Source organism: Camellia sinensis, chromosome 4 (genome assembly GCF_055761805.1).
Source record: "Camellia sinensis isolate YWXY chromosome 4, ASM5576180v1, whole genome shotgun sequence".
Lineage (NCBI taxonomy): Eukaryota > Viridiplantae > Streptophyta > Magnoliopsida > Ericales > Theaceae > Camellia > Camellia sinensis.
In genome coordinates, this window is record NC_138964.1 from 83,106,795 (window position 1) to 83,130,378 (window position 23,584).

General features: G+C 48.2%; 1 long non-coding RNA gene across 1 annotated transcript; it reads left to right on the plus strand.

Annotated features, from left to right (window-relative positions):
* The first annotated feature begins 745 nt into the window (after positions 1-745).
* Positions 746-1,302, plus strand: LOC145823377 (uncharacterized). The gene is made up of 3 exons (XR_014365667.1): positions 746-817; positions 900-998; positions 1,207-1,302. It is a non-coding gene; the product is annotated as an uncharacterized LOC145823377 (long non-coding RNA).
* Positions 1,303-23,584: the final 22,282 nt, after the last annotated feature.

Here is a 23,584-nt window from a genome sequence, read left to right on the forward strand (position 1 = left end):
CCCAGAGTTGGAGGTGGCAGGGCTTCCCATGACCCCATATTCACTAGTGTTCGAGGGCCCGCACCGGCCGAGACCCCGAGAGACCCTCATTTACTTGCGACAATATTTTGACACTGTGCGGCATTCGGAGGTACTTCAGAACTTTCAGTTCCTTTCATTTTCATCTTTGATTTGCTCTGTATATTCCCGATTTCTGATTGGTTTATGCATTTATCATCCGCAGATCTCATGGCAGCCTTGGGCGCCCCTGGGTGATGGTCTCCGACTTCAGTATACCGGAGGGTCGGACACCTCCCAGTATAGGGTCCTGCTCGAAGGGCCGGTTGGCAGGGCATGGTTCCTGGGGGAACGCTTTCTGCGTCAGGTATGGGGGTATCTTTCTCAGGATCCTCCCGCAGTACCCCCAGTCAGTATGCGGACTGCTGACAGGCTCTCTTTCTCAGAGGTAGTTGGCGCTATGCTGGGTAGCGATGCTTTACTATATCTTGAGGAGGGGGACTATGCCACTTACCGTCACATATATTTGATGCCTCTATTGATGGGAGCTCGCACCCCGATGACGAGGCCTGCTGGTGTGTCATCCTCGGGCCAGGCCCGGGCTCGGGCTGCAGACGCCCCTTCTACTAGTAGGGCTGGTACATCTAGAGGTGGGGATAGACCGGTTCCTCCGATTCCGTCGACTTATCCTCATCCTGGATGGCCAGATATGCCGACTGAGTTGATGGCGTGGCAGTATGGGGCTATTTCTCCGACTCCGATCCCGCTAGAGCCTCCGATGCCCAGTGATCGATACGCCATTGATCCTGACTCACCGCTGGTATGCTCCACTGTTTTTCATTCATCATTCAGATGTTTAGACATTCTTTTGTTCACTGATGATTATGAGCTCATATTTGCAGCCACCGCGAGGGTACATGGAGGAGGTGGTTGGACTGGTGGCCACACTCGAGGGCATGGTCCTGCGTAGGGAGGCACAGTTGTCTGTCGCGGGCATTCAGGTACCCTTCAGTTTTCTGGCATTTATCATACTTCTGATGACATGCTGATTTCTACTGCATCGATAGACTACTTGTGTAGAGCACATCTGACACACACCCCACTTGTACACTGTATTTACATGCACCCACTTCACGTAGCCTTTGCTTGTATCTGCATCTGATGTATACATTTGGGCTGATGTGTTTGAATCGATCTCTTTGTTTTCAGATGCCTTCATGGTCCGGTCAGCCGCAGGCCAGGCCACTTGGGCCTCCTTGGGGAGCTGGGCCATCTGGGCCTTTTCAGGGAGTTGGGTCATCCGGGCTTTTCCAGGGGGCTGGGCCATCCTGACCTTTCCGAGGAGCCGGGCCATCTAGGCCTTTTCGAGGAGCTCAAGGAGGGCCTGTCCGCAGATGCAGGGCTCACGTTATAGAGGCGGAGCCTGATGAGGAGGAGGAGGAGGAGGATGATGAGGAGGAGGAGGAGGCTACCGACCATCAGTCAGAGACATCTGCTGAGGAGGGGGGCTCCGGTCTTGGTTCGGGGAACAGAGGTGAGGCTGAGGGGGATCCTGAGGATGACAGCTCCGACTCAGATGATGATGGTGGTGCAGAGGTTGTTCCGCAGAAGAGGATGAGGAGTGCTTCTCATTCCCGCTCCCGAGGACATTGATGCTGCTGTTTCCTGCTTTATTTTTCTTTTTGCTAGTAGTTTGTAGCACTTTGCACATTGTTAGGCAGTTTTATTTTTTGTAAAACTTGTACCTTTGTTTGTTGTAAAGCATGATGGAATGAAACAGCTTTTGAAAGGGTGTTTGTATTTTAAACTTTTAGCATCGTATCGCATCATTTTATTTCGCACAAAAATGAAATTGAATGGGAATGTGCATTGTGTAATCACCAAGTCAGGTAGTGAACCGACGCAACAAACTAAGCAACTCAACTTACTAAGATATAACAGAACCTTAGGAAGTTTACAATTCAATAAGCAAAATACAACAGTGTTGACAACGTAAATAAACAAGACTTAAACAAAGATTGTTTAATCAGAGAGTAATGACTGGAAAACACGAAACACGCCCGCTCGACAAACAACTCGATAAGCAAAACAACAACTCGATAATCAAAACAACAACTTGATAAACAAAGCTCAGCAACAACAGAGTGTACTTCGGACGATCTGGGCACCGGAACGCATCCGAAACAGAGGGAAATGAAGGCCTTTGACTCTCCCGTTGCATGGAAATGCTTGAAACTTTCCCTCGAAGGGTAAAACAGGGCCAAGGGGATACACTGCAGCATTGCCGGCCACCTTTGGGAGCCGGACGGCCAATTTTGTGGAGAGAGGGAGCCGGCCGGCCAGTTTTGTAAAAAGTAAATGGTTGGCCAGCCAGAAAAGGTGGCCGGCCGGCCACTTATTCCTGCAGCCACCTGGTTTTTGACACGTGTCCCCGTGAATAGTGTTTTTCCCTCTATAAAAGCCTCAACTTCGGGAACATTCATTTCATCTTAGTTTTACACAAAGATGGAGGCGTTTCTCGCAGAAAATCTCACATCTTGGATCTCTTCTCTAGATGGCTCGGAAAAGCTGAACTTCCGGGGTTTCGGCTTGAATGCACTATTCACGCTGAGCCGTACTCCGCTACAGCTCCCTTTTCTCCATGCCGCGGCAAGGTTCTGGAACCCAGTGACGCACGTTTTTAGCTTTGGCGGCCAAGAGATGTGTCCCACTTTCGAAGATTTTCAGGTTTTGATGGAGTCTGAATGTTCTGAAGTGATCTTGCCCCAGCTCCATTTTGGCCATGCCCAGGCTTTAGGGCGGATGTGTGGGCTCACGGCGCATGACGCTCGATCTCTGATCTACAGTGGGGAGCTGGACATCCTCGGCTTGATCCATCGTTTTTTCGACGCCGGTGACCGCAGCAACCATTATTGGCAGGGTTTCCGGCAACACGCCCTCTGCTTATGTTTGTTGTCTCACTTTCTGCTTTCCTCGGGCTTCGGCGGGGCTAGCATTCGCCTGATTGAAGTCGCCCAAGGCTTGAGAGAAGGAAAGAGCTGTATTGCCATGACCTTGACCGAGACACTGATGGGCTTAGATTCTGTCTATCGCCGGGAGGCGACTAGGTTTGCTGGGAGTCCACTGCTGCTGCAGGTAATGTTTCCCACCCGACCTTACATATATATTTGCTCACATCACTCGACCCTCAGGCTCGTTTTTTCTCACAAAACCCTTGTCTTACTTTTCTCTCATCGTACATCTCTCTGTTCTTTATTCTCTCATTTTCCATCCCTTCCCCAGGTATGGTTAATGGACAAGTTGCAGGTTGTGGACTCTTGCCCGGCCTATTCAGCTCGAGGCTACTTCTTTCGACAGCGCCTAGTCAATGCTCTTGACGAAAGGTGGTGGTTCGATTGGATGTGCAATTTGTCCGCAGACGGCATTGCTTGGCGTTGTCCTTGGCTCAACCTCCCGGCAATGAGCTATAGTATGTCTCGGCTGATTGGGCTCCAATTGATTGGTCTAACCCACTGCGTATTCTATTTTCCGTTCCGGTTCCTGCGTCAGTTTGGTCATGATCAGACCTGCCCACCGGAGGGGATTGAGTACCCAGCTGCTTTCCCGGTCCGGGGTGCACAGCTTGCCCGATATGCCACAGCATGGAGGACTAGAGAGCTCCTGGCCCCTGCTTCCACTTTCAGTTGCACTTTGTCCGATGAGTGCTTGGATTGGCTCAATGAGGAGGCACAGGTTGGGCCTAGCTTGGCATCAGATGCTTCGTCCAGCTCTGGGAGGGGACGCAGAGATACTTGATTCAACTATGCCCCAAATTTATTGCTTATTTAGCATTTTCAAGTTTTCTTTATGAATGTACTAAAAAGCAACCTCGATTGTATGCAAGAGCAGGAGAACTTTATTTTGAAATCAATGAAATTGAAGGTTATGGTACTGAAAATTTTCCGCTTTGGTCCAAAAATGGTCTTAGTCGTAAAAAGATTACTTTGAACAAAGTCAACTTTTATTAAAACCTTTCAAAACTATTTTCGATGTGGATCAGAACTGGACACGCCGAAGATCTGTCACTGAGATGCACAACCCCAGATCCCTACAACTGGAAAGTTGCCCCTAGTCTGAAGAACAATGCGGCACTTCATAGCAACGGAAAGTTGCCCCTAGTCTGAGTAACTTTGCACCGTCGCGGCAACGGAAAGTTGCCCCTAGTCTGAACAGCACTGTACCGGAGATCGCGATAAATGCTGATGGATAAAGATGACTGAGATGATCGAAATGGACAGAGTTGATCGGGGAAAAGTTTATGGCTGAACTTCAATGTGAAGCTGCCTACGTATCCCAAAGATGGGAATCAAGCCTTACGTAGTTTAGGCCGAGGTTCACTCGAGTATTTTCACTCTCCTTTTGCGCTCTAACTTTTGCCAAGGCCGCCCTTTGCGGGTTTTCAACCTTGCGAGCTCAGTTTTTATATTTTCTAATTTTTTGTGCTCTGACTTTTGCCTAGGTCGCCCTTTCGGGTTTTCGGCCTAGCGAGCCTCTCAAGGGTAATATTTCTTCAACTTGTCCATATTGATCGGTTGTGAGAATTCCAAGCCATCTAGATCCATCAGAACCACAGCTCCACCTGACCAGATAGCTTTGATGATGTAAGGACCAGTCCAATTGGGTTTGAACTTGCCCCTTGGGTCGTGGATGGGAGCTCGGTTGTCTTTGAGCACCAAATCTCCTTCTTTCAGATTCCTGGACTTAACCTTCTTGTTGAAAGCCCGGGCAATTCTACGTTGATAGCCTTGGATGTGGTACAGTGCTTTCAGTCTTCTTTCATCAAAGAGCATGAGTTATTCGAATCTGCTTTGCTGCCAATCTGCTTCGGCTATTTGGCACTCAGCCAATACTCGTAACGACGGAACCTCAATCTCAATGGGTAGAACAGCCTCCATTCCATAGACCAATGAATATGGAGTTGCTCCAGTAGAAGTTCTGATTGAAGTCCTGTAGCCCCACAGAGCAAATGGCAGCTTGTCTGGCCAATCCCGATAGGTTCCCACCATCTTCTGCAGTATATGCTTGATATTCTTGTTGGCGGCCTCAACCGCTCCGTTGGTCTGCGGCCGGTATGTAGATGACTTATGGAAAGCCACATTGTATTTTTCCAACAAGTCTATCACTTCTTTCTTGAAGTGGGAACCATTATCTGAAATTATCTCGTTGGGCACCCCGTAGCGACAGATGATGTTGTTTCTGATGAACTTTGCGACGTGCGACGCCTTCAACACCGCGTATGATTGGGCCTCGACCCACTTTGTGAAATAATCTATCGCTACTAGGATAAACTCATGCCCGTTTGACCCTTTCGGGGTAACAGCTCCGATCACGTCAATTCCCCAAACCGAAAAAGGCCATGGTGAAGTCATGTTGTACAGCTTTGACGACGGGATATTCATGCGGTTTGCATGAATTTGACACTAGTGGCATCGCCGAACAAAACTAATACAATCCTCCTCCATGGTTGACCAGTAGTAGCCCTGTCTGAGGATCTTTCTTGCCAGCATTACTCCATTCATGTGTGCACCGCACTCCCCCCCATGGATGGCCTCCATCAGGCGTTTCGACTCTTCAGCTTCTACACAGAGCTTATGCATTCCCAGATGACCCCTTTTGTACAGCTTTCCCCCGCAGATAATGAACTGAGCGGCCATTCTTCTGATGGCCCTCTTATCCTTGGCATTTGCCCCTAGTGGATACGTCTCATTTTCCAAGAAGTTCCAGATGTCGTAATACCAGGGGTTGCCGTCTTGAACCTCATCTATGGCGGAAATCGACTCGTATGCTGGCACAAACTTCTGATCAATAATGACTGGACGCATCCGGACTCCGGACGGGATGTCTATCATAGAAGATAGAGTTGCTAATGAATCTGCGAACCTGTTGTTCTCTCTTACGAGGTGGGTGAAATTTAGCTTCTCAAACCGAGGAATTAACAAATCCAAGGTTTGGTGGTAAATTATCATCCTTTCCTCCTTGACTTTCCAATCTCCTTTTGCTTGAGACACAACAAGGTTCGAGTCCCCAATGACGTCCAACCGTCTTGCCCCTAGTTCTAGGGCTGCTTCCAGGCCAGCAATACATGCCTCATACTCTGCCTCATTGCTCGAGACTTTGAACTGGAGCTTGAATGCTAAAGGGATACGAGAATCGTCAGGCACTATCAACAACACCCCTATCCCATACCCATACTGGTTTGACGCTCCGTCAAAGTACATCGTCCAAGTTTCATCTTCGACGTGCAGAATGGCTTCATCTGGGAATAGATACTCAACCGCTTCATCCCCCTCAACCGGGTGGTCGGCAAGGAACTCCGCTACCGCTCTCCCTTTTACTGACTTGCGCGTTACATACTTTAAATCAAATTCGGAGAGCAACAGCAGCCAATGGGCTAGCCTACCCGTAAGTGCTGGTTTCTCGAAAAGATATTTGATGGGATCCAAACGTGAAACCAACATTACAGAGTGAGCTAACAGGTAGTGCTGCAGCTTCCTGGTTGCCCATACCAAGGCCAAACAAGCATTCTCCAGCGGTGTATAGCGGGTCTCGTAATCCAGCATCTTTTTGCTCAGATAGTAAATGGCTCTTTCCACTTTGTCTTCTGACTCCTGCGCGAGTATGCAGCCCATGGTAGTCTCAGTTACCGAAAGGTACAATATCAACGGTCTCCCCGGCTCTGGTGGTGACAACACGGGCGGGTTCTGTAGATACTCTTTGATCTGCTCAAAAGCTGCTTGACATCGGCCGTCCCATTGGAATTTCTTTCCTTTCTTCAGGAGACCAAAAAGTGGTTCACAAGTCAAGGTTAATTTAGAAATAAACCGTCTTATGAATTGCACTTTACCCAGAAAGCCTCGCACCTCCTTTTCAGTCCTTGGTGGTGGCATTTCTAAGATGGCCTTGATTTTGGAAGGGTCGACCTCGATGCCCCTTTGTGTAATCAGAAATCCTAGCATCTTCCCTGCTGTAACACCAAACGTGCATTTCTGGGGATTCAGTCGCAGCCGAAACTCTTTGATCCTTTGAAAGAATTTTTGTAAGGCGGTGTAGTGGCCCTCTCTTTCTTTGGACTTGACAATCATGTCGTCCACATACACCTCGACCTCTTTATGGATCATATCATGCAATATTGTAGTTGCTGCCCGTTGATACGTAGCTCCAGCATTTTTCAACCCGAATGGCATTACTCTATAACAATATGTACCCCACGGGGTAGTGAACGCAGTCTTCTCCCGGTCTTCGGGTGCCATTACTATCTGATTATAGCCTGAGAAACCATCCATAAACGAAAGCAAAGCGTGTCCTGCCGTGAAATCCACCAATTCATCAATGTGTGGCAAGGGAAAGTCGTCCTTCGGACTGGCCCTGTTCAAATCTCTGAAGTCTACACAGACCCGAATTCTGCCGTCCTTCTTTGGCACCGGAACAATGTTGGCCAACCAAGTTGGGTATTCAGATACCAGCAGGAACCCTGCGTCAATTTGCTTGGTGACCTCTTCCTTAATTTTGAGAGCCCAGTCCGGACGGATCCTTCTGAGTTTCTGTTTGACAGGACGGGCCTCGGGATCAAGAGGGATCCGGTGCTGTACAATCTCAGGATCGATTCCAGGCATGTCTTCGTAGGACCACGCGAAAACATCTTTGAAATCTTTTAATAAAGCGACTAAGCGCTTGCGCTCCTCCGAAGACAACGTGGACCCGATCTGGACCAACCGCGGGTCCTTCTCAGTACCAACATTCACAGTAGTGATTTCATCCATTAAAGGTTTAACAAATCTTTCCTGCTCTTGATCAATTAACCGTTGCAAAACTGGGGGAATTTCTCCCTCGTTTTCATCAAAATTTTGAAAATCCCGATTTAAGCAATAAATCAAAGGCACAGAAAAATACTCGGAAACCACATCCACATCATTCTCATTAAATATTTCCAAGCCGTCAGATTCCTCTGTTACAACAGACTCAAAAGAAAATGAAAATGACGACCTAGACAGGACTATGGCATCCGGGTTATCACCCCCAGGAATACTGGACTCAGACTCAGTCGAGCTGGAATCTGATTCCGACACACAAGATTCGGTGGAATCAGATTCCGGCTCACTACCTGACCCGGAGCTGCTAGATAAAAAGCCTTCTTCATATTGCCAGATGAGAGAAGGTGCGATAGATGCATCCAAGATCAGCGCTGGAAAGCTCGCAGCTATTTCATCTCCAATCATAGAAACCGAAGAGTTATCCCCCAAGCACTCTTGGTCGATCGGAGGATCTGAAAGTAGATTTGCCAGTGCTACCCCCATTTCAAGCTCTGTGCTCTCAGGATCCACTGCCCTACACTGCTCAACCTCAGTTGGTGGGTCTGTCTGCACTTCGGCAACGTCATCCCCAGATAATTGTATGTCGAAGAAGATTTCAAAACCAGGCACGCGCTTCCCCTCCGCGTTCAGCCATGGCTCCGGGAAGCCGCAGAATGGAAAATCTTCCCCCTCCCAGACGAAGCGTCCGTTTAGGGTACCCCAGATAGGCCTATGCATTAACTCAAATGGCTTCCCAGCCTTCTTTACCCTGGCCCTTCCTGCCATTTCTTTCCCTTTCCTCACCCAGTCCTCTTTGGTGGGCAGATAACCCAGTCCAAAGGTGTGAGGGTTGTGTGGCACTTCGGCCAACACTGAGACGCCCTTCCGGCCGCTTCTCCCTAATCCCATCCCGGGGGTATGTTTTAGCTTGTTCATGAGGTAGATAGATTGAGCACTAATGTACATACCCTCATTCACAGCCATGACATTCTGCACCACTTGAGCCTCGGCCAAAGTGAACCCCGACAAAAACACATCCTCCGTGCCGTGCTCGATCTCCAAGACAGGTGTGGACACTTCCGGCGGCGGATGGATTGATGAATTACCAAAAACGATCGCTACCCCTTTCCCGTGAGGGTACTTTAGCATTTGATGTAGAGTGGAAGAGACTGCTTTGACCTAGTGCAACCACGGTCGCCCCAAAAGTAGGTTAAAGGTTGCAGGAACGTCCAAGATATGAAATTCAATGCTGTGTTGTCCTGGACCAACCTTGGTTTGAATTTTAACAGTCCCCATCACTTCTCTGCTGGTATTGTCGTATGCTCTGATCACTTGGGTAGTTGGGACGAAGTCCACGGGCTTTAACCCGATTGCATATGCCGTTCTGGTCGGGCAGACATTAATCGCAGACCCGGTATCAACAAGTACCACCGGTATCCACTTATCTCTACACTCCACAGAAATATAGAGAGGTTTGTTATGATTTGTGCCCTCAGGCGGTAGTTCCTTGTCCGAAAAGGTTAATGCCGGGGAACCTCCTCCCGGAAAAACCAGCCCAACCAGCTGTTCAGGCGTGGTGTCTATGGAGAGTTTGGACATGTCCATGGCAGATAGGACAGCTTCCCTATGTACTCGTGATGCCATTAGCAGTCCCCAGATGGAGATGTCTGCTTGTATCTTTTTTAACTGTTTCAGCACAGCTTCATCTTCAATCTACTTCTCCTTCTGTTTCTCCGCTTCTCTATCCTTCCCGGATGCCTCGGGTTGGTCTAGGTGTGGGGGTTTGAAGTACCGCCCACTTCTCGTCATGTGGTCAACCTCATCGAGGTACCAAGTGTCATCCGGTTGATTATTTCCCCAGTCTTCGTCCGTGTGGGCAAGACATAAGTCATCGTCTTCCCACCACATTCCGTCGGCAGCCAACAGACACCTGTTTGGCTCCGGTTTAGTTGCACTCGCAGTACTCCCTGTCCACATGCTCGCAGCATTCTCTATTTTCGTGCACACAGCACTTTCGGTCCCCTCAGGGCCTTTAGCTTTCCTAATTCTCTCAGCCTCCTCAAACTTTTCTCGTTCCAGCTGCATTAGTACAGCTGTTTGTTCAACAATTCCCGTATCCATAATGCCTATGTCTCGAGCGGAATTCTTAGCACCGGCGCTCTCCGGCGATACAACTTGACTTTCGGCCATTCCGGCCACAGCTGATACCTCTGCCCCTGCCGGGCTCTGTTCTGGTTGGGCTTCCCCCACTTCATCTGGTTGATCCTCGAGCCATCCAGTGGCCTCTGTCGATTCCTCATGGTCGAACCAGTTGATTGACGCATCCCCCGGTTCCTGGTCATCGAAAAATTGCAGGTTGGTAAAGTCCTCCTCTACGGCTGTCAGATCATCTGCCCATAGCCCAGATCCATCCCCCCGGATCATGCATAGCTCTCCTGTCTCTGGCAATTCTATACCTAGCCCAATTCGGCTCGTTGATAGGATATACTCGCTTGGATCATAGGCTCCTCCAGCAAAACTCTGTCCAGTCCCAGATTCAACAACCTCATTCTCTCCCAAAATCTGCCCTGCCCTATCTTCGACGGTCACCACCATCGGTTCTGGTTGGGTTTTGGAGATGTCCACCATGCACAAGAAGTCAGTGCAATCGGGGAGGAGTACCTCCGGCTTGGGTAGGTGGGTGGGCGTAATATAGATGCTAGGGTCGTAAGATGCGACCCCAGTCTGGATAAAATTGATTCTATTGGGAGGAGGAGCTTGGTTATGTGGTGGGAGAGGGTTGGTTGTGACATTGGGTTTATCAGGAGGCGCGATCACCTGCTTGTCAATAAGATCCTGGATCTCATGACGCAATCTGTAACAACGGTCGGTGTCGTGACCCTGTTGTTGGTGATACGCACAGTACTTTGCTGGGTCATAAGAGGGGCGGAGTGGACTCGGTAGTGGCTTGGGCTCCAGGGGTTTCAAATGCTTTTTCCTAATCAATACCCCTAGAGCCTTGGTCAGGGGCATGTATAGTGGGGTAAAGGTTCTTTGGCCTCGTGGTTGGAATCTGTTGGTCTGTGTGTTGCTTCCGGACGCGCCGGAGAAGGGTGTGGCAGCCATGGGCCTTGGAGGGGGAGGGGGAGTGGTGGTGACCATACTGACTTCCGAGGCTCTCGTATTTGCAGCGCCACTCGGGCCCGCATTGTTGTTACGGTTGAAGGTCCTCCTCGGTTGTTCCCTGTCGTGGTCAAACAGACCTTGTTTCATTGCATCTTCGATTTGCACCCCCATCTCATGTAAATCTGCGAAAGTAGGAAAGGGGACTACAATCATTCTCTGCATCAACTTTGGGTGGAGATTGCGCACAATCATCCGGATTTGATCTTTGTCAGTGGGCCTTAAAGTCATCATTGACGCCTTTGCCCTCTATCGGATTACAAAGTCTGAGAAAGTTTCCTTGGGCTCTTGCCTTGTCGTTTCAAGATCACGGGTTGTGATCTCGATCTGAGTGTTGTACGAATATTGCGCGACAAAGGCCTCAGCCATTTCATCCCAATTCCTTTTCACTTCATCTTGTAACTTTGCATACCAGTGGGCGGCCACACCCGACAGGGTTCGGCCGAATAGTGAAAGCTTCTGTGGTCGTGTTAGGCCCATTGGCCGCAAGATGTCTGCAAACAGTCGGAGATGGACCATGGGGTCGCCGGACCTGTCAAAGCGGTCGATTTGTGGCATTTTGAACCTATCGGGGAGTGTTACGGCCTCCTCGGTATATCCGTCTTCGATATCCGGCATAGCCTTGACCCCTTGGGATTTCTTAAAGAGCTTCTCCAGTTTGCTCAATTTCAGAGCTGTATGATCAACCTCGAACTCGAAGGGAGAATCGGGGCGATTGGGTGCATGGACCTTAGACAGTTGTGGTGGAAGCGGGGGCAGAACTGGCCCCGTTGGAAGATTCGTGTCCTCTTGTAAGTTTTGGACATTCGGCAGGGTATTCTGGGCATTTGGTGGGGCGTTCTGAACAGTAGGTGCCTGCTCAGGTAATGGAGCCCCTGCCGGGAGAGGAATTTGGTGTGAAGCAGATGCAGCATTCTGCTGTTGCAATCGGGTAATTAGCTCAGCCTGCTGGGTCATAATCTCGGCCTGCTGCTTGGTGAGTTCATCTCGGCGAACGGCATCCTGCTGCATGGCCCGCATGGTTTCTTGCATTTGGCGCACCATCTCCTCAACTCCTGTTGGCGTTGCCATACTGTTTTGATCTATCTGAACTACTAGCAAATCTGTCTCAATGGGGATCTCAATCCGACTGTCCACTGATGGGGGAAACCACTGTTCTGGTGATCTCTGTTCAGATACACTGCGCTTTTTCTGCTTTCTTCTGGTAACAGGGGGTAGAGAATGGAACACTGGCTGTCCGTCGATTAGATCCTCAAATCGATTGAGTCGACGACCTCGTGTCCAAAGTGCTTGGGGAATGCCTGCTGGGTTGGAAGCAATTGTGCTAGAACTGACCTAGCAAAAGATAAATAAAGCGAAAAGGAAATAAATAAACAGATAAACGGACAGCATAACAGCTTGAAATAAAATGCATGACACACAGCCGGGCATAACAACACACAGTTGATAAGCTGAATACACACTGTCCTCAAACACTGATTATTATCCCTGTATCACTGTCCCCTAAAACAGAATCTGATATCCGCAGATAACTAATTCTCAAATACTGGCTGATGCCCGCAGGCCTGATACCCATAATACTGAACTGATGCCCGCAGGCCTGATGCCCAAACTCGTATACTGAACTGATGCCCGCAGGCCTGATACTGACAATACTGAACTGATGCCGGCAGGCCTGATGCCCAAACTCGTATACTGATACATGCATTCCTGTAGAGACGCACTCTAAAGCACATAACAGATAAGTGAGAGCCAAAACACCCCTATGTTGGGGTAGGGTTTCCTTGTCCTATTTTGTCAGGAGCGAGGGTTTCACTACGCACAGAGCGGTTTCAAACAACCTATAAACGGGTAAGCAACCTGTCCTAGTTTGGAATGGTCACTATGGATCCGAATATGCACTAGGTCGAATGGTCAAAGAGGGTGCCCCGGTAAAACCGGGGTTTGTGTTCCCATACTGGCAGAGCCCACAACCGGTCAGCCTTATGGTCATGCCTTGACAAGACAAGCCTCCGGCAAACCGTTCAGGAATAGCAGATGGCAAACACGGTGTCCTAGGCGCACCAATGCAAATGCAATGCAAAGAAACACAAGTGTAGTAAAAAAAAGATATCATGAGTTCGAGTCAAGTTCTCTAAATCTCCAGTGGAGTCGCCAGAAACTGTAACAAGCCCGCGGGGGACCTCGCTACAACTCGGACTCGATTCGCAGTCACGGTTCTTAATCTGAACCAAAGAGTCCAAATCCGGCAAATCGTTTTGAGAAAAACAGATTTTTTTGAAAGAAGTACCAAACATGGACTGCTTTGCCAGATACAGAGTCGCCACCTAAATGTTTTTTTAAGGGGAAATTTAGGAAACCCTGACTCGGTGCCAAAGGCCACGTGTCCGTCATCACCAAAGTTGCCTCGGCTCGGGAACTTGGGTACGATTGGGGAAGGTCACTTCGTGAGCACCCCCGCTCGCCCGATCAAAGATCGGCCTCTACTAACCATGATATCTATTTTTGAAAACATTGTGTGTTCTTATTCGGGTTATTAGCCTAGGTTACTATGTGATGCGCACAGCATACAAGTATAGACTGGGTCGCTTGAATTGGAACAAAAAAATTCATGTTTGCTTTTTGAAAATGGTTTGCTACCCGCAGGTAGGCTTAAAACATTTGATGATTTATTCCAATTTAAGTAACCCAACCTTCACCCACAGGCATTCAGGCAGTTATATCACATAAGCAATTAGCCTCATGGTAAGCATGCTATCATGGCATTCACTCACACGCATGCAAGGATGCTAAAGCATAAAACTCACCGGGTACTCCAAGCCAAAACAGAATTTACATTAGAAATCATGTATGATCCTAAGTATACAGAAATGCCTAATGCAACACATGCAAAATGCAACTATAGTAGGCTCGGCTATTCTAAGATGGCATATGAAATGCTACAACTATCATGTATTCAATTTGAAATTGAAAGTACAATGCAGTTAGTATGATGCGCCGAGCCTGGTGCATGCAAAACAGATGAATGATGTAAACATGCTATCATACTGTATGCTAATTGAAATATGCCCTAATCTAACCATCATAAGCGGATAAATAAAAGGGAGAAAGACGTGGGATTGGAAGACATACAACACACGCACGCACACTTATTACAGTTGTGCCCTCTCGCAGAGGGTCTGAATAAATATACAGTCCCGAATAAATAATTACAGTCCCGAATAAAAGAATAGTACAGTTCAACTAATGTACAAATTCCTAATTAATTAATGAATTAACTAAGAAAGCTGTAAAACTGGCGTGCAAGCCAGGGACTGCCTTGCTTCTGATGAATGATGCATGTCTGGGCTGCCTTGCGCGGAAATCCACTGGGATGCCCCAATTAGCCTCTGTTTGCACCTGTTCTTGGAAAGTGTGCCGAGCTCCGAAAAGTTGCTGATTCTTGATTTGCTGCAACAGAGAGTAGGAAAGGGGCATAGCAATGTATTTTCACAAATATATGCATGTCTCGATCCTCGTGCCACCAATCACGCATATCGAGGCATGATGGCCGAGGAATCGAATTGCACAATTTAATATGAAATGAATGCACATGAAAACACAACAAGACCTAACTCCATCATGGATGATCCGGAGTGTCGGTGACTGGGGAATTGAGGCACGTTCCGTCACTCGGAGTACGAAATGCACCTCGTTTCCCGTGCCTGGGCTAACTCCAATCCCGAACACGATGCAAAATGCATGACATGCATGAAATGTGACTAAGATACAATCCCAACATACACAATGTCATGAAAATGAGATGTCTCAAAATGCGTGCACACGGGCACGCAAACCGAGAAAATACATAAATGCGATCTAAGATACAACCTAGTATGCACAATGCTATGAAAATGAGATGCCTCGAAATGCGTGCACACGGGCACGCAAATCGAGAAAATGACAAAATGCGATCTAAGATACAACCTAGCATGCATTATGCTGTAAAAATGGCAATGCCTCGAAATGCGTGCACACGGGCACGCAAACCGAGAAAATGGCATATGCAATGCAATATGGCAAAAATGGCACATAGAATGCAACATGGACTTATACTAACATGAGAGAGCCTCAGCCAGACTCACATAAGAGGCCGATGGATGAAAATGAAGTGCCTCGAAATGCGTGCACACGGGCACGCAAACCGAGGCAATGGCATACGCAATGCAATGGCATGGAAATGGCATATAGAATGCAACATCGACTTATACTAACATGAGAGAGCCTCAGCCACACTCACATAAGAGGCCGATGGATGAAAATGAAGTGCCTCGAAATGCGTGCACACGGGCACGCAAACCGAGGCAATGGCATACGCAATGCAATGGCATGGAAATGACATATAGAATGCAACATGGACTTATACTAACATGAGAGAGCCTCAGTCACACTCACATAAGAGGCCGATGGATGAAAATGAAGTGTCTCGAAATGCGTGCACACGGGCACGCAAACCAAGGTAATGGCATACGCAATGCAATGGCATGGAAATGACATATAGAATGCAACATGGACTTATACTAACACGAGGGAGCGTCAGCCACACTCACATAAGAGGCCGATGGATGAAAATGAAGTGCCTCGAAATGCGTGCACACGGTTACGCAAACCGAGGCAATGGCATGGAAATGACATATAGAATGCAACATGGACTTATACTAACATGAGAGAGCCTCAGCCACACTCACATAAGAGGCCGATGGATGAAAATGAAGTGCCTCGAAATGCGTGCACACGGGCACGCAAACCGAGGCAATGGCATACGCAATGCAATGGCATGGAAATGACATATAGAATGCAACATGGACTTATACTAACATGCGAGAGCCTCAGCCACACTCACATAAGAGGCCGATGGATGAAAATGAAGTGCCTCGAAATGCGTGCACACGGGCACGCAAACCGAGGCAATGGCATACGCAATGCAATGGCATGGAAAATGATATGCAAGCATGCTAATGGATTTTCAGCAATGAAATGTGGGGGAAAACAGCCCCGAAGTGAGGCGAAAACACACCCGATGCATGGAATAGTCCCGAAGCATGAATTTTGGGACCCGAAATGGCCTATAGCTATACCAAACATGCACAATATGGATATGAAATGAATAGACAGAAGCAAGGAAGCCCCAAAATTAGCATTTTACTAGTACAAAGAATGGCCAAACAGCAAGCAAAGATAGGGCAACACTGGCATGCAAAAATGGCCCTAAACATGAGGTTATGAAGCAAGTGGTATATGTAAAACCCAAAATGAAAAATTCCCTTCTACAACATTGAAGAGGGAGCAAAAATAAGCATATTTACAGAACCGTAAAATGGCCAAAACAGTATACAAACATGCTAGAAATGCAATGCAAAATGAGGCTCAAAAGTGGCTATAACACAAAGTATACAAAATATTCCACAAACGGCCAAAGACCCTTAATGAAACATGAAGAATGGGCCAAAATAAGACTATTTTCTGAACTGTAAAATGGCCAAAAACAAAAGCATGATAGGCTAACAAAACATGCAAGAATGGGGACCAAAAGAGAGATATAACATGAAGTGGCATATGGAGGTCCCAAACCATGAAAGGCCCTAAATGAAACATGAATAATGGACCAAAATAAGACTATTTTCAGAACTGTAAAATGGCCAAAAACGAAAGCATGACAGGCTGCCAAAGCATGCAAAAATGGGACCAAAAAGGGAGTATAAAGGCAAGTATAACATGGAGGTCCCAAACAGTGTTGAGCCCTTCTTCAATGTTGAAGAGGGGCTCAAAATAAGCCTATTATCAGTTTACAACATGCTCCAAAACAAATCACACACAAGCTAAAAATATCATGCAAGAAAATGACATTTCAGAGGGATAATGAAGCAAGTGCAAGATGGAGGGCTCAAACAGGGTTGAGCCCTTAATGAGACATGAAGATGAGCTCAAAATAAGGCTACTTTCAGTTATGTCCGGAGCTCAAAACAAAAAGCATAGATGGCTAAGAAATATTGCAAAGAAAAGCTAAAAAAAAAAGGAAATGGCAGCTCACCCTTGGAGACAAGTCTTTTGTTGCTTCTTGGACCAATTTGCAGCACCTTTAGCCTTTGAGAAGCCCTCCTTGTTGCTGGAAATGAAGTGGTGATGGTGGTGCTTGGTGGTGATGAAGAAAACAAGGTGTAGGACTTAAGGATTTTTAGGAAAATGAGGAAGATGGAGGGAGATATGTGTATTGAGGTTTGAAGACAATTTTTTCTAACCCCAAAATGTGATGTTGGCTGCTGGTTATAAGGACCAAAAAGGGGGTGTAAAGGTGGGGGAAAAGGAGGCCAACTTTCCCCTACAAAATATCCCCCGGATATTGATATTTTCTGGGGGATAAAGCTATACAGCTGTAAAGTGAACAGTGTGAGGATCTCGGCCGGCCAGTTATTTTGGTTGCAGGTGGCCGGCCGGCCACACCCCCTAGCCGGCCGGCTAGGGGTCAAAAGGGTCAAGCTGATTTAGTGGCCGGCCACCACATGATGGTGTCCTCCCATGTGTGTACATCACAAATATGTGGTTCAAAGTTCAAGAAAGTGGCCCGAAGGTGTTCAACATTAGCCCGGAAGGAGGGGTTCAAAAGGGTCAAATGGAATTACTGGCCGGCCACCAACTTTTAGGATCCTCCCAAGTGTGTACATCACAAATATGTGGTTCAAAGTTCAAGAAAGTGGCCCCAAGGTGTTCAACATTAGCCCGGAAGGAGGGGTTCAAAAGGGTCAAATGGAATTACTGGCCGGCCACCAACTTTTAGGATCCTCCCAAATGTGTACATCACAAATATGTGGTTCAAAGTTCAAGAATGTGACCCCAAGGTGTTCAACATTAGCCCGGAAGTGTGAAAAACGGGCGCCGGAGGGCGTCGGAGGATGTATAACTGGTTGCTGCAACAATTACTGGCCTCCCATCCTTCAGTGACCTCCCCGGTGATAAAACAGAGGTACCTGCCAAAAATGAACAAAAACCGTTGCAAAACGAATGTTCGGGGGCCAAAACGCGCAGTTCGAGGTCCCGAAAATGGGCTGTTAAGCACCGAAAGTGGCATTCGGCCACGAAGTGGGTTTCTCAGACCCCAGTGTCCCTCAAAAGGGAGAAAATAGGAAGTATGCCAAAAATCAGAACAAACGGAGATGGTTAGGCGGTCCCGAACCGAGGCACACGGTCAACGATCCCGAAAACCGGGAACCGGACTCCGAAATGGGCAAAATGGCCTACGGCCACCAAATGTAGCCTACGGCCACTGAGAGATGGTCTACGGGACCTCTCCCTCTCCTCGGGGAAAGAAACAGAGAAAACCGAGTCTGGTTCGCAAACCGAGACAAGGCACAGAAGAGGGTTCGGAAATCCGGAGGGAAGGCTTACGGCCGCGACTCTGAAGCTTCTGAACGAGCACATTATGCAGTATCACCAAGCGCTCAACTGGTGATGTCTGAGTCTTAAGGTCGGTCAAAAATGGGGTGTCTACAGACACTCCCTCATTTACTCCATTCCTCGTGATTTACTCATTTGAAGTTCCTTCTACCACTCTTGTCCCTCACCATCTTTATCATCTTCATAGTTCTTTCACCCTCGCAACTTCCATCATTGCAACTCATTACCCGAAATTATAACCACTTCAAGCCCTTCACTCTCCGACCTATTTTTTTTTATCTTCACGATCTAGCTTTCCACTTTTTCTTCTCTTCCGTGTGATTCTCTCCCTCTCCTACAGTTTCATAAAAACGGAGGCTAAGGCTTCACAAAGTAAAAATCATATGGAGACAAGAGATTAAGGAGGTCGTCTAAAAGAGAGAGAAAGAAAGCATGTTGCAATGGTTTGCAGAGAAGAAATGAATTACTAAGGGTGGTGTTAGATATAAGTTAAGGTGGATAGGGTAGCATTAGAAGTGGGAAGGGGTAGGAGACTATTAGAGAGAGAGAGACAGAGAGAGAGAGAGAGATGGATTGTCCATGGAAGAAACGGTAGATGGAGATAGATGTGGGGGGGTGGGTTGCCGAAGGAATGGGATTGCAAGGATGGCAATCCAAAGAAAGGACAATGTTAGAATTATAATGGGTGCTCAAAAAAATGGTAAGGGCAATTTTAAGTTATGAGAATCCAAAGAAATTGAAGATTCAAATAAAAAAGATGAGAACATTAAAAGCATCATTAGTTTTACTCCTCTCACAAGCTGTTGTGGGGGCCGAATAATGGAAAGATCAGATGGTGTGTATCTTTGGAAGATTGATATTAATCGGCTATATCCTACGAGAGCGGGGAGCCGAATAGAATATATGTGCCGAATAAAGTATAAGTACTTAGGGCCGAATAAAGGAAAGGACAATGATTAAAAAGTAGGCCCTGGCCCCGAGGATCAAGAAGAACAGGTATAAATACAGGAACAACGATTATAGAAAGGTATGTAAGAATCACTTCACAAAACTAGTAAATAGGCTATCCTGAGCGTCTGAACTAACTTGTCCGTCAGAGTGCTAATTCTGGCACCCCCGACCGGAGTGTTTATTTCTTTTCAGGTGACTAGTTGAGGATCACTAGCGTTTCCCAGGATTTGAAGAGTATTTCCAAACCACTTCCCCACAATTGACGCTGTCTGTGGGAATACTCAAATACATCCATGGCAGGCGTGACTAAAGATCCTCCGGTAGCCATTGACGAGACCGCACAGGGAGATGACCTCACTCCAGCAAATATGCTCGGAAAAGAAACCATCGCTACAAGACGCGCCTTGAACTTCGACTCACCAACGACCTCAGCGCAAGAGACAATGCAAGCGATCATCGAACAAGCAAAGCAGAATGAACAAAGGCTGGAGAGCATGATCGCTGAAAATGAACGTCTCCGTCAAGATTTGGCCCTCGAAGTCGCAAAATCGAGAGAAGCCATGCGCCAAGATCTCGAACGACCTCCGAGGACCGGTGGACAACGACCTCGAGCTCGACCAAAGGATACCGATAGCGACTCCAACTCATTAACCACGGAGCTCAACAAGAAGGGACGATCTGAAACTTCCAGCTCCTCCGAAAAGAGTCCGCATACAAGGAACAAGCGTAGGAGGAACAGTTCAGACGAAGAGGACCAGCACGATCCTTTTGTCCGACGGATTGCAAGGGCGACCCTGCCTAAGAAGTTCAAAGCTCCGTCATTCACTCTTTGCGATGGAAAATCAGACCCCACTGATCATATCTGTCACTACAAGCAGGCCATGACATTGCATGCAGACAACGAAGCCCTCATGTGCCGAATATTTCCTAGCAGCCTGGGGCCGTTAGCTGTCAGGTGGTATTACAAGTTGGAGCCGACCTCGATCAAAAGCTTCCATCAATTACAGAAATCCTTTAGGGCCAGGTTCATCACCAACGAGGTGCAGCCGAAACAGGCCGACTCTCTCTGGGCTATGCAGATTCAGTCAGGAGAAACACTCAGAGCGTATTCAGCGCGCTATTGGGAGTGCTTTAACCTCGTCGACGACGCTTGCAACGACTCCATGGCCATCACCACCTTCAAAATGGGACTACATCCTAACAGTCCCCTTCACAGTTCCCTGACCAGAAGACCCCACAAAACAGTCTAGGCGTTGATGAAAAAAGTTGAAGAGTATTGCAAGGTGGAAGACGATGCCTTGAGAATAAAAGCCGGCCAAATGTCCAACAAAACGGCCCCTCTTGAAATTGCTCAACCAATAAGTTCCGCGCCACCTCCTAGCCCAGAGCCTCGGCAACGCGCTAAATGACACAAAAGGAGGGATACTCGTCAATCAAGCGATCAATGCTCCCACCGGACGAATAATCAACTGCAAGTTGACAGCAGACGTTCGAGATGTGCCGACAAGAAGTACACAGAGTTGTCAGAACCGATCGCTGCAATAATGACCAAAGTCCAACACCTTCCATTCTTCAAATAGCCGTCAAAGATGGTGGGGCCGCCTGACATGCGAAGAAGGGATAGGCGGTGCGAATATCACAAAGATCACGGCCATGAAACGGAGAGTTGTTACGCATTAAAAGATCACCTGGAAGAACTGGTGCAAGATGGCCGACTGCAACAGTACGAGAGAAAGGGAAAGCCAACCACGGCACTGGCCTTGAGGCAGGACTCACCTCCACTTGGCGTGATCCATATGATCTACAGCCTACCTAAACCCCCAGTCGCGCACACAATTCAATCGCATCCAATCCCCCAAAAGTATCGTATTCCGACTGAATGGCCCAAAGAAGCTCTGACAATTACTTACAATGACTCCGATCTTAGCGGCACAACAGATTCCCACATCGATCCGTTGGTCATTAAATTACGCATAAATCGGTTCACCATCGAACGCATTCTCATAGACCTGGGGAGTACTTCAGAGGTTATGTACTACCAAACTTTCATCAAACTCGGCCTCAACAAGTCAGATCTGTCTCCGTCGCCTTACCCATTGTTCGGCTTTAATATGAATCCCGAATATCCATTAGGGAAGATCATACTACCTATTCGAGCGGGTTTAATACGAATTCCTAGTCGTAAAGCTCCCCTCACCGTATAATGTCATCATGGGGCGAACCTGGATACATATGATGAAGGCTGTTCCAAGCACTTATCATCAGCTTGTGCGCTTCCCGACAGCCCATGGCATTGATGAAATCCGTGGCTCCCCCCAATCAGCACAAGTAGAGACTTAACGAAAACCCTATCACTGACCCGATCTGTGGGCTTTGATACTTGTATATGTATCACTTCTGCAATGTAAACCATTTTTCTTCGTGGCTCCATTCTTCTCTCAAAGTCTCCGAATTCGAAGCGCCCTTCGTGGATATCACGATTGGCTAAACAAAGTCTCCGGATTCGGAGCCCCCTTTGGTGCATGACACCTTAGGGCCGACTAAGTCTCCGGATTTGGAGCGCCCTTCGTGGATATCACGATTGGCCAAACAAAGTCTCCGGATTCGGAGCCCTCTTTGGTGCATGACACCTTAGGGCCGACTAAGTCTCCAGATTTGGAGCGCCGTTCGTGGATATCACGATTGGCCAAACAAAGTCTCCGGATTCGGAGCCCCCTTTGGTGCATGACACCTTAGGGCCGACTAAGTCTCCGGATTTGGAGCCCCCTTTGGTGCATGACACCTTAAGGCCAACTAAGTCTCCGGATTCAGAGCGCCCTTCGTGGATATCACGATTGGCCAAACAAAGTCTCCGGATTCGGAGCCCCCTTTGGTGCATGACACCTTAGGGCCAACTAAGTCTCCGGATTCGGAGCCCCCTTTGGTGCATGACACCTTAGGGCCGATTAAAGTCTCCGGATTCGGAGCCCCCTTTGGTGCATGACACCTTAAGGTCGACTAAGTCTCCGGATTCGGAGCGCTATTCGTGGATATCACGATTGGCCAAACAAAGTCTCCGGATTCGGAGCCCCCTTTGGTGCATGACACCTTAGGGCCGATTAAAGTCTCCTGATTCGGAGCCCCCTTTGGTGCATGACACCTTAGGGCCGACTAAGCCTCCAGATTCTGAGCCCCCTTTGGTGCATGACACCTTAGGGCCGATTAAAGTCTCCAAATTCGGAGCCCCATTTGGTGCATGATACCTTAGGGCCGACTAAGTCTCCGGATTTGGAGCGCCCTTCGTGGATATCACGATTGGCCAAACAAAGTCTCCGGATTCGGAGCCCCCTTTGGTGCATGACACCTTAGGGCCGACTAAGTCTCCGGATTCAGAGCCCCCTTTGGTGCATGACACCTTAGGACCGATTAAAGTCTCCGGATTCGGAGCCCCCTTTGGTGCATGACACCTTAGGGCCGACTAAGTCTCCGGATTCGGAGCGCCGTTTGTGGATATCACGATTGGCCAAACAAAGTCTCCAGATTCGGAGCCCCTTTTGGTGCATGACACCTTAGGGCCGATTAAAGTTTCCAGATTCGGAGCCCCCTTTGGTGCATGACACCTTAGGGCCGACTAAGTCTTCGGATTCGGAGCGCCCTTCGTGGATATCACGATTGGCCAAATAGTCTCCGGATTCAGAGCCCCCTTTGGTGCATGACACCTTAGGGTCGAACAAAGTCTCCAGATTCGGAGCCCCCTTTGGTGCATGACATCTTAGGGCCGACTTAGTCTCCGGATTCGGAGCGCCCTTCGTGGATATCACGATTGGCCAAACAAAGTCTCCGGATTCGGAGCCCCCTTTGGTGCATGACACCTTAGGGTCGACTTAGTCTCCGGATTCGGAGCACCCTTCGTGGATATCACGATTGGCCAAACAAAGTCTCCGGATTCGGAGCCCCCCTTTGGTGCATAACACCTTAGCCTTAGGGCCGATTAAAGTCACCGGATTCAGAGCCCCCCCTTTGGTGCATAACACCTTCGGGGCCGATCAAAGTCTTCGGATTCGGAGCCCCCTTTGGTACATAACACCTTAGGGCCGATTAAAGTCTCCAGATTCGGAGCCCCCCCTTCGGTGCATGACACCTTAGGGCCGACTAAGACTCCAGATTCAGAGCGCCCTTCGTGGATATCCTCATTGGCCAAACTAAGTCTCCAGATTCGGAGCAACCTTTGGCAC